We start from the raw sequence: 19,340 nt of genomic DNA, 5'->3' as shown, positions 1-19,340 counted from the left end.
CAATAATGGATTGTTGTAGCCGTTTCATTAGCCTAACTGCCCCATCTGATTCCTCTGGCATCTGCTTTCCATTAAAATATTTACAAACATTACGTAGACATGGTATGGGGAGGGGGGTGTTTTGCCCGAAAAACTTGTTAGATGTCATGTGAATCATTAAAGCTGTTTTGGACTCCTTTATGATTTTGGTCTGGTGCTTTTTCTGTTGGTTTAAGTTCTGAGTGGAATTCAAAGAAACATAGATAAGTGATGGCAGAAAAAGACCAAGTGGTCCATCGAGTTTGCCCCATTTTTTTTTTAAATGTATATTTTTTTCTAACTATTTTGTCTGATAGTAGATCTATGTTTGTCCCAAGCATATTTGTTGACTGGCTCACTACTTCTACTGGAAGTCTTTTCCAAGCATTAACCACCCTTTTAGTAAAATAATACTTTCTGAGATTAGTTTGGAACTTTCCTCCAGTTAGTTTGAGGTCATGTCCCTGTGTTCTTCATCTTGGCTCCATATTGAAAATACTGCCCTCCTGAACCTTATTCACCACCCCTTGATGTATTTCCCTTCTTTCCTTCAGACTGTACATATTAAGTTCCTCAAGTCTTTCCTGATATGTTTTATTCCTCAGACCTTTCACCATTTTTGTTGCTAGTCTCTGGGGCTTGTTCTATCTGATCAAAATCTTTTTGTAAGTGGGTGCCTGGTTGTATGTGAGCCAGTAAGATTTTTTAAAGGTTGCTGTCTTTACCTTTACTAATCTGTATCAAGTATTGAAGTCCCAGCACCACTTGGATTTATCCCTTTGAATCCTCATTCCTTCCAAGACCCCATTTGAAGCCCTATGGCTATAGAAAGACAAACACACACATCTTGTTTCTCAACTAAACACCATCTTGTTGGTTCACCCATTCCCCCATATACCCTCCTGTGTTACAGTATGAGAAAAGGAAGTAGGACACAAGTTTTCTGAAGACGACCTGGTAAAGTAATTTGTCTTGATTAATAAAGTTAGTATTACGTCACTGGCTCAGGAGAAGAGCTACAAAATTTTATGGCGCTGGTGCCATCGTTCTATTACCATACAGAGTCAACATTATCAAGGCTTTGTTGGAGAGTTGTTCAAGAACCTGGGACCATGCTACATGTATGGTGGGATTGGCTGTTTGGTCTTGGGATTTTCAGACTTATAATATTGTCATAGACACATAAATCCTAGCATCCCCACCATAGCTCTGTTTTCTATACTTCCGTGAATTTGAAACCTGTCAGTGGCCAAAAAAGGACTCCTGTGTTTCTTTCTTCTGATGGCTAGGAATGCAATTCTTAGACACTGAAAGTCTGTCTTTGCCCCTACCATGGCACAGTGGAGTGCTGAATTGGTCACTATTGGCGCAACATCAAGACAGGTATTCTAGCACATGGGCCATTTGGGTTGTCTTCTTGGGCTCACCATGCTTTTGTGACATTTCCTGAGTGCTCATGCTACAACTGACAGCAAGGGGCTGTCTTCCTCCAATCCAGCGCACATTACCCACTCCTTACTCTTTTCCCCTTCTGTACCTCCTCTATGCTTTCTTACTACTGCTCCTTCTTTTTCCCATTACCCACTACTGTTTTTTCTGTTTCAATAGTTTATATTCAGTTTTAACAAGTGGTTAACATGCATCAGTTCCCCCCACGCATGGGCTAGTATTGAGGTTGAAACAGATATTAACTTACAAGAAGGGCAAAAATAAGACAACACATGAACAGAAAAAATGAGAGCTAACACAACAGCTGTAAATATAAGTGTTAACGAAAACATAAGTACCAAGGGGTCCAAGGGAGGTACCCCACAACTGCGGAGCATCCCCTGGGCCCATCAAAATCCAAAAAGTGGTGCAACGTACAGCCTAAACTGAACTGAAAAGGATAAAAGGAGCGGAAAGCAGAAGAAAGTTAGGCAGAAAGGTGAAGCTAGAGGAAAGGAGTTCGCTCACCTACCGAGTTGGGAGCTAGAGAAGGAATAGGGAAGTCTAGGGAAGAAAGGGAGGCCAGAAGGCCTAGAGATGGGAAAAGTTAAGCGTTTAGGAGCATCTCGACCATCCATCACAGGCAGCCCAAGCTGGCTGGAGGGGAATGTAGGAATGGCATATGACAGCCATGGTTCCCAAATTTTAAGGGAACTTGGCATGAGAGTCATTGCGGATGCTGGACATTTGTTCATTAAGCATCAACGCGGTCATGTGATCTTTAACCCCCTGAAAGGGGACAGATGTTTTTTCCAGGCTTGGGCAATCATTCTTTTGGCTGACAGGAATTGCTAGGAGGTAAGCTTCCATTGATAAGTGAACAGGCCTGAAATTGGACACTGTAATAAGGCAAACTTGGCTTCTTTTGGTATGGGCAGGTGAAATAAAGTGACTATGAGGCCAAATACACAAGACCAGAAGCCAATTTGTCTAGGACACTTCCACCATATATGTATAACATCACCCCGATGGCAACAACCCCCCCCCAACTACTGTTGTTTGTTTCATGTTCCTCAGCTGCACTATGCCAACAAGCCTTCAATAAAATTATTCACAGCTATGTGACTTCCACAGGTCAAATGACCTACCACAACAAACCATGATACCTTGTACTATGGCTCCCACTTTTACATGGGTGGCACTCCGAGATCCCTCTATATGGCATCTAACTAATGCCTTGAAATAGCTTGGAAAGACAGGCCCGAAGTAAAAAAATAAATAGGTGCAGGGCCTCATGATAGGGGGGCAGGGTATACAGGGCAGTACAGAGTTAGTAGTCTAGTATCATGGAGAGGTCACTTACCGGGATCGGTTAGTTTGTTGAGATGGGTGGGGCTGCTGATGGGGGGATACAAAGGGTAGATCCGAAAGCGCAGTAGGCCCCCTTTGGAACAACGGACGAGCAGGAATGCCCGCCCTCCCGCCCTGGTTTGTTTGTTTTGATTGTTCAAAAAAAATAAAAAGTTTGGCAGTTGGGGTCTTTGGAAGCATTAACATTCTTGGAAGAGTTCATAGGGTGCCCCATCTAAGGTAGTATGGTGTCCTCTACTGGAACCCAGTTAATGGTGGATTAATGGGGAAGTGGTAACAAAGAGTTATCTGTGGTGAAGTGTGTTTGTTCCCGAACCGGAGTTGCGCAGCTGGGGATCATTAGGTATTAACGCTGATACACAATCTGGATTTAGTCCTTTGGTGCCTCCCAAGACCAGCAACCTTTATATTACGGGTACTGGATTATGTATTGTTTCTGTTCTAAGAAACTGTTATGTTGTTCATTTGTTAATAAAAGGCCAACCTGGCCAAATTTTCTCCAGATCGGTATCATTCATTATTTGTTCATAGTGATATGTATTGGAGGTGTAGGGTAGAATTACGTATGGCGTGTACACATCTGTGGTACCCTAATCATGTTTTTCTGTAACTTTATGTTTCTTTGTAAAAATCAATAAACCTTTATTCTATAAAGAATATTGAAAGATTTTTTATTTTTTTTTTGCATATAGTACAGAATGTCATACCTGCATTGTAGCATGGCGCAACGCAAGATCTTAGGCACGTTAGGATGCATCGGCAGCCCATTCCTTTGAATGAATTGCCTTAACTCAATGCACGTGAATGCACATTCATTAAGACACTTCAAGGAAATAAATGGGCTCCAACTGATTACCATTGTCACATACCGTACTGGGCTTATCACATTATTTCCACACCCTGGTAATCAGGTTGATCACAAAGTCAATGACTCATTATACACACTTGTAACCTTGTCATTCTAGGGAAAAATGTCATTCACAATGGATTGTAACGATTACCAAAACATATATATTACTAATCCTAAAAATAACAACAGCCTAATACCTATAATACATTTACAAAGTGAGCATTAGAAAAACAAGTATTATAAAAACAAGCTAATGCTTGGAGTATTAACCTCTAACGATTTTATTGATTTGATAATAGGTTTGAGGCATCAAATTGAGTTTGCCATGAAATTAGCAATTTCTGTCTCTCAGACATTATATTAATAATTAGAATTATGTGACGCTGGTTAGGTGAAATGTGTTTGTAGAAAATGATTTTCCTTTTAGAAAAAAAAGTCTTCCGTTACAAGCCTCGTGAGGCCTCCATGCCACCTCTAGCAGTTGTCGAAGAAAAAGAAAAAAAAATAAAGTAAAAAATTTAAACCGACAAGACTATGTACTTTCACTTAACCACTTGACCCCCGCAAGATTTTGCACCCGTTATGACCAGGGCATTTTTTGCTATTCAGCACTATGCTACTCTAACCACTTGATTACCGGGCACTTAAACCCCCCCTCCTATAAAGACCAATTTTCAGCTTTCAGTGCTGACGCACTTTGAATGACAATTGCGCGGTCATACAACTCTGTACTCATGAATGAAAAATTACATTTTTATCATTTTTTTCCCACAAATAGAGCTATCTTTTAGTCATATTTGATCATCTTTGCGGTGATTTTTTAAATCGAATTTTTAAAAAAAAATTTTTTTTTTTTTATAATTTGTTATAAAATTTTAAAAAAGGTAATTTTTCTCCTTCATTGATGTACACTGATGAGGCGGCACTAATGGGCACCGATAGGTGGCAGTGATGGGCACTGATGGGTGGCAGTGATGGGCACTGATGGATAGCAATAATGGGCGGTTACACTGATAGGCAGCACTGCTAGGTGGCACTGATTGGCACCACTGGTGGGCATTGATAGGTGGCACTTTTGGGCATTGATAGGTGGCACTTGTGGGCATTGATAGGTGGCACTCATAGGCATTGATAGGTGGCACTGGTGGGCACTGTGGGCACTGTCAGGTGGCACTGGCAGGGGGTACTGGTGGCACATATGAGGCAGAGTTGCCTCTTCCTCTTCGGGACCGATGTCCCTTGCTGATAAGCCTGTGATCGGCTTTTTTTTCTCCTCGCGCTGTCAACATTGAGGAGGAAAAAAAAAACGATCACAGAGCTTTTGTTTTGATCATGTGATCAGCTGTCATTGGCTGACAGCTGATCACATGGTAAGGGGCCGGGATCGGCCCTTTACTCGGATCGGTGATCACCCAAGTCTCAGTGACTCGGTGATCACAGCGCGCAGGGAGCGTGCACAGGGGAGGCCATCATATAACAGCCTCCCAGACAGGCCCGGATTTACTCCCTTTGCCGCCCCAAGGCCGGGTCCTTCAATGCCGCCCCCCCCCCCCACACACACACACACACCACCAGTCTTGTCCTTTATCGATGACTGCTACAATAGATCAGTTAAAAACATATCTCCATACACGAGAACACTGAAAATAACTGACTTTAATTGTACAGACTAAAAATACTTCAGGGTAAGCGCGCGAGGGGTAAGGATTTTTTTGCGGGCAATTTTTCAGGGCAATTTTTCAGGGCAATGGCTGGTGTTAGTGCTTCAATCATCCCCAGCACCATGGTTGTTATGGTGTCAGGATGATTGAAACACATTACTTCTATCATTACATTGTAATGTAAAATGAAATAGTTCAACTCACCATAATGCAGAATCATCGGGAGCCCTGAGCATGTCACTTGCCACTATGCCTGCCACCAGATGGAGATGTCACTTGCCACGCTGCCACCAGATGGAGATGTCACTTGCCACGCTGCCACCAGATGGAGATGTCACTTGCCACGTTGCCACCAGATGGGGATGTCACTTGCCACGTTGCCACCAGATGGAGATGTCACTTGCCACGTTGCCACCAGATGGAGATGTCACTTGCCACGTTGCCACCAGATGGAGATGTCACTTGCCACGTTGCCACCAGATGGAGATGTCACTTGCCACGCTGCCTGCCACCAGATGGGGATGTCACTTGCCATGCTGCCACCAGATGGAGATGTCACTTGCCACACTGCCTGCCACCAGATAGAGATGTCACTTGCCACTATGCCTGCCACCAAATGGAGATGTCACTTGCCACGCTGCCACCAGATGGAGATGTCACTTGCCACGCTGCCTGCCACCAAATGGAGATGTCACTTGCCACGCTGCCACCAGATGGAGATGTCACTTGCCACTATGCCTGCCACCAGATGGAGATGTCACTTGCCACACTGCCACTAGATGGAGATGTCACTTGCCACGCTGCCACCAGATGGAGATGTCACTTGCCACGTTGCCACCAGATGGAGATGTCACTTGCCACGTTGCCACCAGATGGAGATGTCACTTGCCACGTTGCCACCAGATGGAGATGTCACTTGCCACGTTGCCACCAGATGGAGATGTCACTTGCCACGTTGCCACCAGATGGAGATGTCACTTGCCACGCTGCCTGCCACCAGATGGGGATGTCACTTGCCATGCTGCCACCAGATGGAGATGTCACTTGCCACACTGCCTGCCACCAGATAGAGATGTCACTTGCCACTATGCCTGCCACCAAATGGAGATGTCACTTGCCACGCTGCCACCAGATGGAGATGTCACTTGCCACGCTGCCTGCCACCAAATGGAGATGTCACTTGCCACGCTGCCACCAGATGGAGATGTCACTTGCCACTATGCCTGCCACCAGATGGAGATGTCACTTGCCACACTGCCACTAGATGGAGATGTCACTTGCCACGCTGCCACCAGATGGAGATGTCACTTGCCACGTTGCCACCAGATGGAGATGTCACTTGCCACGTTGCCACCAGATGGAGATGTCACTTGCCACGTTGCCACCAGATGGAGATGTCACTTGCCACGTTGCCACCAGATGGAGATGTCACTTGCCACGTTGCCACCAGATGGAGATGTCACTTGCCACGCTGCCTGCCACCAGATGGGGATGTCACTTGCCATGCTGCCACCAGATTGAGATGTCACTTGCCACACTGCCTGCCACCAGATAGAGATGTCACTTGCCACTATGCCTGCCACCAAATGGAGATGTCACTTGCCACGCTGCCACCAGATGGAGATGTCACTTGCCACGCTGCCTGCCACCAAATGGAGATGTCACTTGCCACGCTGCCACCAGATGGAGATGTCACTTGCCACGCTGCCACCAGATGGAGATGTCACTTGCCACACTGCCACCAGATGGAGATGTCACTTGCCACGCTGCCACCAGATGGAGATGTCACTTGCCACGTTGCCACCAGATGGAGATGTCACTTGCCATGTTGCCACCAGATGGAGATGTCACTTGCCACGCTGCCACCAGATGGAGATGTCACTTGCCACGCTGCCTGCCACCAGATAGAGATGTCACTTGCCACTATGCCTGCCACCAAATGGAGATGTCACTTGCCACGCTGCCACCAGATGGAGATGTCACTTGCCACGCTGCCACCAGATGGAGATGTCACTTGCCACGTTGCCACCAGATGGGGATGTCACTTGCCACCAGATGGAGATGTCACTTGCCACGTTGCCACCAGATGGAGATGTCACTTGCCACGTTGCCACCAGATGGAGATGTCACTTGCCACGTTGCCACCAGATGGAGATGTCACTTGCCACGTTGCCACCAGATGGAGATGTCACTTGCCACGTTGCCACCAGATGGAGATGTCACTTGCCACGTTGCCACCAGATGGAGATGTCACTTGCCACACTGCCTGCCACCAGATGGGGATGTCACTTGCCATGCTGCCACCAGATGGAGATGTCACTTGCCACACTGCCTGCCACCAGATAGAGATGTCACTTGCCACTATGCCTGCCACCAAATGGAGATGTCACTTGCCACGCTACCACCAGATGGAGATGTCACTTGCCACGCTGCCTGCCACTAAATGGAGATGTCACTTGCCACGCTGCCACCAGATGGAGATGTCACTTGCCACTATGCCTGCCACCAGATGGAGATGTCACTTGCCACACTGCCACCAGATGGAGATGTCACTTGCCACGCTGCCACCAGATGGAGATGTCACTTGCCACGCTGCCACCAGATGGAGATGTCACTTGCCACGTTGCCACCAGATGGAGATGTCACTTGCCACGTTGCCACCCGATGGAGATGTCACTTGCCACGTTGCCACCAGATGGAGATGTCACTTGCCACGTTGCCACCAGATGGAGATGTCACTTGCCACGTTGCCACCAGATGGAGATGTCACTTGCCACGCTGCCTGCCACCAGATGGGGATGTCACTTGCCATGCTGCCACCAGATGGAGATGTCACTTGCCACACTGCCTGCCACCAGATAGAGATGTCACTTGCCACTATGCCTGCCACCAAATGGAGATGTCACTTGCCACGCTGCCACCAGATGGAGATGTCACTTGCCACGCTGCCTGCCACCAAATGGAGATGTCACTTGCCACGCTGCCACCAGATGGAGATGTCACTTGCCACGCTGCCACCAGATGGAGATGTCACTTGCCACACTGCCACCAGATGGAGATGTCACTTGCCACGCTGCCACCAGATGGAGATGTCACTTGCCACGTCGCCACCAGATGGAGATGTCACTTGCCATGTTGCCACCAGATGGAGATGTCACTTGCCATGCTGCCACCAGATGGAGATGTCACTTGCCACGCTGCCTGCCACCAGATAGAGATGTCACTTGCCACTATGCCTGCCACCAAATGGAGATGTCACTTGCCACGCTGCCACCAGATGGAGATGTCACTTGCCACGCTGCCTGCCACCAAATGGAGATGTCACTTGCCACGCTGCCACCAGATGGAGATGTCACTTGCCACGCTGCCACCAGATGGAGATGTCACTTGCCACACTGCCACCAGATGGAGATGTCACTTGCCACGCTGCCACCAGATGGAGATGTCACTTGCCACCAGATGGAGATGTCACTTGCCACGTTGCCACCAGATGGAGATGTCACTTGCCACGCTGCCACCAGATGGAGATGTCACTTGCCACGCTGCCTGCCACCAGATGGAGATGTCACTTGCCACGCTGCCACCAGATGGAGATGTCACTTGCCACACTGCCACCAGATGGAGATGTCACTTGCCATGCTGCCTGGCTGCCACCAGATGGAGGAGGGTGGAACAGCGGTGCGGGCAATGAGAGATGTCATCTCTCTCCCCCGCCGCCGCACCGCTGACATTACTCCTCGATCTTTTCAAAAATGGCGCCGGGCAGCACAATCACGCTACTGCGCATGCACCGCCCAGCCAAGCATGTACGAGCTTTCCCGAGCCCGGCCGGCTTCGGAACGGCGCATGCGCAGTAGTGGGCGGCTCGCGGCCATCATTTCTAAGGGCACCGGTGCCCTTACTCGACTTTAACGGGTAGTCTGAAGGGGGGTCACCGCAGGATCGGCGCCGCCCCTGCACCACTGCCGCCCTGAGGCCTGGCCTCGGTGGCCTTGTGGCAAATCTGGCCCTGCTCCCAGAAATTCAGGTCCGCGATGTGGCCGTCATTCGGCTATAGCGCGGGTGTCAAGTAGTTAACTGGCAATTGCACGGCCATGCAACACTGTATGCAAATTTAATTTTATAATTTTTTTTTTACACAAATAGAGCTTTCTTTTCGTGGTATTTGATCACCACTGTTTATTTTTTTTGCAATATTAACAAAAAAAGATGGAAAATTTTGGAAAAAAAAAAATTTTATTTTCTGCTATATAACATCCAATAAAAACTGTAAAAATTGAATTTCTTCATCAATTTGGGCCAAAATGTATTCTGCAACATTTCTTTGTTAAATAAAAAAAATCCCAATAAGTGTATATTATTTGGTTTGCATGAAGGTTATAGAGTCTGATATAGATACTGGAATTTGTATAATTTTTTTTTTTTATACTAGTATTGGCGGTGATCAGCCACTTATAGTGGGACTGTGATAGTATGGCTGGCAATCTGACACTAACTGACGTTGGCTGGGAGGTGTACTAACTGACACCAGTGACACTAATACAGTGATCAGTGATAATACTATACACTGTCACTGTAGTAATGACACTGGCTGGAAAGGGGGGTGATCAAGGGGTTAAATGTGTGCCTAACAATGTATAAAGTGTGCTGATTATACTAAGCGATCTTGCTGTTTTTTCCCTTGCTTTGCAGGGAATAAAAAAAAAAAAACAGCAAGATCGCCTGTCAGTGTTCGGAGCTCTGTGTTGTTTACAAAACAGAGCTCTCCTTTCCTGAACTGATGGAGCCGATCAGTGGGTGCCAGTGATAAACAAATCACAGCACAGCCAGGGAGGCGCCCACGTGCACACCCCCCCCCTACCTGGAAGCACTGATAACATATCAGATACGTGACCGGCGCAGAGCGGCCACCCTGCCACAGTATATCTACGTGGAGTGGTCGACAAATGGTAATTTGTGTTTTGCACTGTCTGCATTTTCCCTATATAAATATATATAGTCACAGTGCGAGGTCCTGTCACTGTGAAATTGTAGGAGAAAATGACACAGGGTTTTCCCTGGATTCTGTAGTCCCGGGTGGGGGCCTGGAGCTTGAAGGTTCCAAAGTGTACTGGGTGGGACGGAACCTTCAATCCTGTGTCTGGGTTTTACTGGGTGCCTGCAGCCTGTGTGGGTACACAGGTGAGCATGGTTGTTATATACTCAAGCCTGAGGATAGCTCAGGGCTCCCATATTGGAGGCAGGAGGTCTCACCAAGGGGTCAGAGGAGCCCCAGCCAGGAATTGGGGGACAGAGGGTCCCCACCAGGGTCAAAGGAGCCCCTGCCAGGAGTTGGGGGACAGAGGGTCCCCACCAGGGTCAGAGGAGCCCCAGCCAGGAGTTGGGGGACAGAGGGTCCCCACCAGGGTCAGAGGAGCCCCAGCCAGGAGTTGGGGGACAGAGGGTCCCCACCAGGGTCAGAGGAGCCCCAGCCAGGAGTTGGGGGACAGAGGGTCCCCACCAGGGTCAAAGGAGCCCCTGCCAGGAGTTGGGGGACAGAGGGTCCCCACCAGGGTCAGAGGAGCCCCAGCCAGGAGTTGGGGGACAGAGGGTCCCCACCAGGGTCAGAGGAGCCCCTGCCAGGAGTTGGGGGACAGAGGGTCCCCACCAGGGTCAGAGGAGCCCCAGCCAGGAGTTGGGGGACAGAGGGTCCCCACCAGGGTCAAAGGAGCCCCTGCCAGGAGTTGGGGGACAGAGGGTCCCCACCAGGGTCAGAGGAGCCCCTGCCAGGAGTTGGGGGACAGAGGGTCTCCACCAGGGTCAGAGGAGCCCCAGCCAGGAGTTGGGGGACAGAGGGTCTCCACCAGGGTCAGAGGTGCCCCAGCCAGCAGCCAAAAGACAGGAGGTCTCGTCTGAGGGGTCAGGTGCGTTCCTATTGAGGTGTCAGAAGAACCCCTATCTAGAGGCCAGAATTGGACTGGGCTGCAGGGTGCTACAACTGAAGGCTAAGTGAATCAGAATCTGAACAATACAGTCAGAGGGACTGGTAAGGAGAGAAGCAGTGCTGCTGGCAGGGGAGCCAAGTGGCTCTGCATTTTCTATTGTCTGTTCATGTTGATGTGGAAGAACCCCTGTATGGGCAATTGATATTATGTGAACTTTCCGTTCTGTTAAATAAAAGTGGGCTGCCATGCCCTAAAATACAGTTTGGACTGGTACAACTCATTCAAAAAGTACCTACCAAATGCTTCTGGAACTTTTGTAGGACCTTGTTATTTAATATTTACCACTAAAACAGAAAAAATAAAATCAGTTTGGCATTTTTAATAATCAACAATACATCCATATAGGGACCTGGTAGGGTACCTATTAGTGCATTTACATAATAAGCATCACATTTAGATTATCTGATGGATACACTCTCACCCTTTCAAAGTGATCTTGGTTCCAATTGATCCCCTAGACCAGTGGTTCTCAACTCCTGTCCTCGGGACCAACTAACAGGCCAGGTTTGCAAGATAACTGAAATACATCACAGGTGATATCATTTGCTGCTTAGTGATTTCAGTATTTTAGTCTGCATCTCCCCCAAGGTAATACTTAAATTCTGGCCTGTTAGTGGGTCCTGAGGGCCGGAGTTGAGGACCACTGCCCTAGACCCATCAAGAGATTTGATGGGGAACGTCTGTGCCAAAAAAGAGAGGAGAGGGGGCAATTGCCCTATAGTAGCATCTGCAAAATTATACATATAGATTGATCATTGTCTATATCACTTAAATCAATTGGGATCCTCTCTGAGTTAATTTGTGCCTAACCTATTGTTTTAAGAAGTTTGGCAAATTGTTCGATCAATATTTAAATCCTTTTCTGAATGCACACTTTCTCTTGTGCCAGCAAATATTTGGGGCATTACAGTGTCCTTTCAAAAAGAGAGGATATGGCAGGAACTTACTGAAGAGAGCACATCAGCGGGCCAATGGGCAGAATAGGAATTCCTTGATACATGGATCTAAGTCAAAAACAAACAAAAACACTGTAAGATTGATTACACGCTACTCTGGGCAGCAGAGTCAAGTCCAAAACATAATGAATACATTTTGGTACCTACTAAGGGCCAATGAGAAAGTAGCAAAACATATAAAAGAATACCCGGAAATTACTTTTAAGAGATCAGAATCCCTGAGGGACAAATTGGTCCATAGTCACCATATGCACTCCAGGGCGAGAGAACCTCTCACGATAGGCGGCACTGGCAAATGTGGCAGGTGCAATGTTTGCAGATTCATTTGGGAGGCACAGGAGATTCTGTTGCCCACTGGCAAGATGTATAAACCAACTTTTTTTTGTTGATTGCCAATCGATAGGCATTGTATACTGCATGGAATGTCAATGTAGTATGTTCTATGTTGGCAAAACTAAGAGGCCTTTCTTTTACAGAATTCAAGAACATGTTAAATTGGTTAATGCAAAGAAATTTGAGAGCCCAATTAGCTACCACATGGGACTATATCACCATTTTGATGCCGCCAAGATGAGTTTTTTTTGCTCTGAAGTATATCCCCCCTGAACTAGAGGGGAGGTGATGTGGACAGGTTGGATCTTTCATTTGTCTGCCACAAAGTATCCAGGACTTAACGATGCATTGAGTTTTAAGCCATTCCTTTAGGGTACATCATGTCCCTTTGAGAGAGACGTGTTCTTTCTGTGCTCTTCTCTGTTGCTTTCTTTTTCCTTTCGTTTTCTATATTCAGGGGGGTTGATTGAAGATGCAAGGGTTGGCATAGGTTTCTTTTTTTATTTTTTTTTTAATATTCACTTTTTAATTTTATTGTATAGAGACATACATATACACAATCACATGTTAAAAACATCCTGTTCCTTTATCTATGCTCTAACCATTTATTCCCCATACCCCTCTAAACCCTTCCACAAAAAAAAAAAAAACAAGGAAAAACCCCATCCCCCTCCTCCCTCCCTCCCTCCTCGCTTCCCTACACCCTCATCAGGTTCCCGACTCTCTGAACTTCTGCCATTTCCCCCATAAATTCCAGAATCTCTCCAGTGAGTCCTCTTCTATATGGATAGTTTCTTCATTGACTCTTATCATTTCAACCCTTGCAACCCAGTCCTTCAAATTTGGAACTTCCTGGGACCACCAGAGACTTGGGATCAGGCTTTTGGCCGCGTTTAAAAGAAATGGAACTAAAGTATTTTTATACTGAGGGGCCGTTTTTCTTGTATCATGAAATAGGCAATCCCAAGGATTCTTCTGGATCTGTTCTCCTGTGATGTGGTAGGTTGCTGCCAAGATTCCCTCCCAATAGGGTTGGATCTTTGTGTATTTCCATCAGAGGTGTGCAAAGGTCCCCGGGGCATTGCAACCCCTCCAACAAGTTGTGGGTCCCTCTGCCCCGATCCTGTGCGACCTCTGGGGGGGTCACAGACCATCTCGCCAGGAGTTTATAACACATTTCCACAGTCTTTATACCTCCTGGGGAATAGCACACCATTCTCAGAATTTTCCTTCTATGTTCCTCATCTCTGAGCGGGCCGATCTCCTCTTCCCATCTCCACAAATATGGAGGAAATTCCGGTTCTATTTCTTTAATTAATATCCTATACATTTTGGATATACTTTGATTTAAACTAAGGGGAGAGCAAAAAAGTTTCTCTATTGTCCTCATGTGTCCTATTCCCCGTAGCGGTGGTGGCTGTAATTGTGTATATCTCCATTTATCTACTGGCATATTTCCCCATTTTTGTGTAATTTCCTCATACGTACAAATCCTATTCCCTTTGTGATGGAGATATTGAATTTCATATTTATATCAATGAGGTTCAAGTGGACCATGTATGTGTATATATGTATATATATATATATATATCTACGTGTATATGTGTGTATCTATGTGTGGGTATATATATTTATATATGGGTATATGTTTCTTAATATCATGATAGAACATAGCTCACCTTAGGAATGTAGTTACACGAGAAGGCCCCGCCAGGCGTTAATTGGATCAAAGGGTATTGGCAGACCTTAAGGCATCCATTCTTCAGGGGGCCATTAACATGCTTCCAATACGCTGGTGGTCCCCAGGCGTTAATTGAATCAGCTCACCAGGGGGCCATTAACATACTACTGTCGGGACTGTTTGGGCTGGGAGATCAAAGGAGATTGTTCATGAATTCATAGACTGTTAGGCACAGAGGGGGTCGCAATGTTCCAGCAATGTCCGTGCATGAACTTTCAGACAGCTTCAGATATGACCAATCAGAATTTAAGGCAGCTGTAAGCCAATTAGCAAAGGGGCTTCAAATGTAGCCAACCAGACTTTGAGACATCTCTGACCCAATCAATATGTTGCATCTGTTGATTGGTGGAGAATGCATATAAAAGAGAGAGGGCTATATATTTCTCCTATGCACAATATCAAACCTAAAATGTATTCTTGCTAGTATTTATATTCCCCCACCGTATACCTTCGAGATTGTTAAACACCTGGCAAGTTTCATGGCCCAATACCCAGAAGTACCCCTGTTGGCAATGGGAGATTATAATAATTTTTTAAACGCTATTAAGGATAAAATACCTATACCTATTGCTAATACATGTCAGATACAAGGCAAAACTCCTTTTGCTAAAATGCTTGAAGAAATAGGATTGATAGATGTGTGGAGATGCAAACATCCTGAGGACAAAAAATACTCCTGCTACTCGGCCTCCCATGCCGGATTGTCTAGAATAGATTTGGGTTTGGGAAACTATAAGATGCTACAACTGGTTTTGGAATCGGGATATGCAGATAGGAATATCTCTGATCATTCTGCCTTCTGGGTGACCATTTCATTGCCAAATAAGACCAGCCGCCCAGTCTGGAAGCTTAATCCCTTCTGGCTCACGCTGTTTGCCGAACCTGACCCTATACATACAGCACTCAGGCTGTTTATACAGGATAATATTGGCACTGCTAAGCTGGGGGTGGTCTGGGATGCAGCGAAGGCCTTTTTGAGAGGACAGCTTATTAAAACAATCTCACAGATTAAGACTGACACTAAGGCTTGGGAATTGCTGGTACGGAATATGGTCACCGAGACTGAAAATACCTACACTAATGACCCCACGGAAGATACCAAAAGAGCATGGTTAAGCGCGCAGACAATGTCGGGCCAACTAGCACTGCAGTTAGCGGAAAATAAACGCTTTTTTCTGCAACAATCACACTTTGAGGAGGGGGAGACAACTGGACATATGCTTGCAGTACTGGCAAGGTCCCAGCAATCATCCTCTCTTATTCCCGCCATTAGTGATGAGCAGGGGTCCTTGAAAACCTCTACCTCTGATATCCTGAAAGTCTTTAGTGATTTTTATGCCAATCTCTACTCCTCAAAGGTGATGCCCACTGACAGCGCAATAGAAGATTTTCTGGGAGGCTGTGAGCTCCCCAGTCTCCAGATAGAAGACAGGACCATGCTTAATGCCCCTCTAACGGCAGAAGAACTAGATCTTGCCTTATCCCAAACCAAAAATAACAAATCACCAGGCATGGATGGTCTCCCGTCAGAGGTATATAAACGTTATGCTGACTCTATGCTCCCCACATTATTAAAAGTTTATAATGAGGCACTAGAGGAAGGTTCCCTACCAAACTCGATGAACGAGGCAATCATCGTTGTCCTCTTAAAACCGGGTAAAGATGCAAACTCCCCTGGCTCTTATAGGCCCATATCATTGCTCACGTCCGATATTAAGTTGCTGGCTCGGATGTTAGCAAACAGGTTAGCCAAGGTAATTCATAAAATAGTACACAGAGACCAATCTGGGTTCATACCCACGAGATCCACGGCCCAAAATATAAGGCGGCTATTCCTGAATTTACAACTCCCAGCGGACAACCCAGGCAATAGGGCAATTTTTTCACTTGATGCAGCTAAGGCCTTCGACAGTGTCGAGTGGCCTTATCTGTGGAAGACACTACGGAGCATTGGATTGGGGGACACCTTTATCCGCTGGATACAGCTTCTGTATGCCACACCCACCGCCAGGATCCGCATTAATGGGGAGCTTTCAGAACCCTTTCCTCTATTTAGGGGCACTAGGCAGGGGTGCCCGCTGTCGCCCCTGCTGTTTGCCCTGGCCTTAGAGCCTTTGGGGGCCAAAATTAGAGGGGACTCAAGAATAGTGGGTTTTCAGAGAGGAAGAAATAAAGATCTGGTATCCATGTATGCAGACGATACCCTGCTGTACTTAGGGGACACAAAAGATACGTTACAAACGGTCATGTCCCTCATAAAGGATTTTGGGGAACTATCAGGCTTCTCCATCAATTGGGACAAGTCGGTGTTGATGCCACTTGACCCCCTGAATACCCCACTGCCCCTGGGTGCAGAAATGATACAACAGGTGAGCTCATTTCGCTACCTAGGGATTCAGGTGACATCGAGCCCGGCCACCTATATTGATCAGAACCTGGCGCCCCTCTTGACTAAATTCCGGGAAAAAAGCAGAGCTTGGTGTAAATTACCCTTGTCAGTGGCTGGGAGAGTTAACCTTATTAAAATGGTTTGGGCGCCACAACTACTATATATCTTTAATAATTCCCCAGTATGGATACCTAAGAGATGGTTCGATAGGATAGAGACCCAATTTAGGGAGCTTATTTGGAAGAAAAAGACAGCAAGGATAAAATTATCCACATTACAATAAGGCAAGGAGGAGGGGGGACTTGCTGTTCCTCATCCCAGAATGTACTACCTGGCATCCCAACTGCAACAGCTGGGAGGATGGGGCCTATTGGATCACACAGACCCGATTCGGATGCTTACATTAGGGGACGAAAATAATTATTCAGCACTGGCAAGCTTGGAGGCGGGGTTCTTACATCTAGACCCTGAGGCCCCTACAGTTAAATTGTTGATCATGCTATGGTCTTTTGTAAAAAAATTACTGGGCGTTACAGGTTTTTTGTCCTGCACACCTCTTTGGAAAAACAGACAATTTAAGGAAATACAAAAATTAAAAGGTTTTAAGAACTGGGAGGACGCAGGTATCAAATTTGTTTCACAATTATACCAAAATAATACCCTCAAATCATTCCAACAGATCCAAATAGAGTTTGAGATCCCACATAACAATTTTTATAAGTATCTCCAATTGCGACATGCTTTACAAACCCAGAGCAGAACTGTCAGGATCCACCACACAGAACATCCGATTGTTCAGGAAGTTTTCATGGAAGAAAATAAAAAGGGGATGATATCCCGCTGCTATAACACCCTTGTCACGCGAATACAAGACTCCTCTAGACTACCATGTAGACAGCGCTGGGAGGAAGACATAGGGGCAATAGACGGAGATAGTTGGGATGTATGCTTGGTAAACGCCCCCTTGGTCTCTCTATCTGCATCTCAGAAAATCTCACACCTCTATTTACTTCACAGAGCATATAGAACTCCCCTTCAATTATATAAGTGGGGAATTAGAGATTCTCCCATGTGCCCAAAATGTGAACGTGATCATGGAGACTTACTCCATATGATATGGAAGTGCCCCAAATTATTTAGGTACTGGAAGGATGTGCTAGACACAATAACAGAAATATTTATGATACCTCTTGAGAGAAACCCAGTAACATGTATATTAGGAGGAATAGATGACGAGTCGATACCACCACCCACCCGCATAGCGCTCATCCGAATGTTATACATGGCAAGGAAATTAATTGCTCAGTGGTGGATCACTCCGCGAGTGCCCACCAAGAAGCAATGGATAGACAGTGTCAATAGGCTCTTAATAAGAGAAAAGATTGCCTACCAACATAGAAAAGTCCCACAAAAGTTTCTATCGATATGGCAAGCATGGCTGGATGTTCCTGGTCTAGCCCCACACCAACTAATCAAAGATAGGTTACTTTTGGGCTGATGTGGACATGACCATTATACGGATAATAAAAGTATGTAAAAGAAAGGGATAGACAGGGCAATACGCTCCTTGAGAGGTATGAGGCAGAATATGCAATGTTGCAATGTATGGCAAGATTTGGTTTTGTTTTGTTATGGTTTTTTTTCTTTCTATTTCTTTCCTTCTTTTTTCTTTTTCTTTTTATTGATTGATATTTTCTTTCTCCTCCCTATACTGGAGAATATTATATTGCACTAAACACAATGAACACAGACAAGCATAATAGAGCTATATTATACTGAGATTGATCCCACTGATTTTATTGGAAAATTATTGTGTCTCCCCTTTTTACAGTTTAAAGATATTATATAACACAGGAGTTTTCCTATACAAGGGAGATACTATTCCAGTCAATATCCGAGTATACCATCTGACATTCAGACATATACTCTCTACGAGGCATATTATATGTCAAATTTATTGTTAAAGGATAATAGTGCAATTGCCTTTACTTTTGTTAGAATGCAAATAGAACCTCCTGTTGGCAATCTTAAAATGTTGATAACTGTATTCATGACGAATTGCACTAATACTCTAAAATATGTATACGTTCAATGTTTCAACGTGTATGATGTATGATTTTGTTTCTCATGCAAAATAAAAACCTTTCTGATTTAAAAAAAAAAAAAGAGAGAGGGCTAAATGGTTTTACACTGTCCAGCCCGAGACCATCTAGGGGATATGCTGTCTGATGAGGTATAAATATTTCCGAAACATATGGTGCCCCGTGTGAGGAAGCTTCACGTTTGAGTGATTTGTGGTTTTGCGGGTGGAGGACAAGTCTAACTCCAAAAAAAGGTAAGCATTTTTATGTCTTTGTTTGTATGTCTGTCTCCCCTGTATGAACACCCAAACTAGCAAGCTTCTTTGAACATTGTTTATATATATATATAACCTTTTGTCGGTACTAATACTTTGATGAGACTGATATGAACAGTATAAGTGAAATAAAATTGTACTGAGAGTGTATGAGAAGGCATCCTGCTCGGTTGGGCCAAAACTGTGCCATATGAATCCGCCTCTCAGTGCTGAAACAAAGGGCCAATGATACCGTTGCCATTCTGCCCACTAT

Source organism: Aquarana catesbeiana, linkage group LG07 (assembly GCF_042186555.1).
Source record: "Aquarana catesbeiana isolate 2022-GZ linkage group LG07, ASM4218655v1, whole genome shotgun sequence".
Lineage (NCBI taxonomy): Eukaryota > Metazoa > Chordata > Amphibia > Anura > Ranidae > Aquarana > Aquarana catesbeiana.
The sequence above is the reverse complement of the archived record's forward strand: the minus strand, read 5'-3'. Positions refer to the sequence as shown.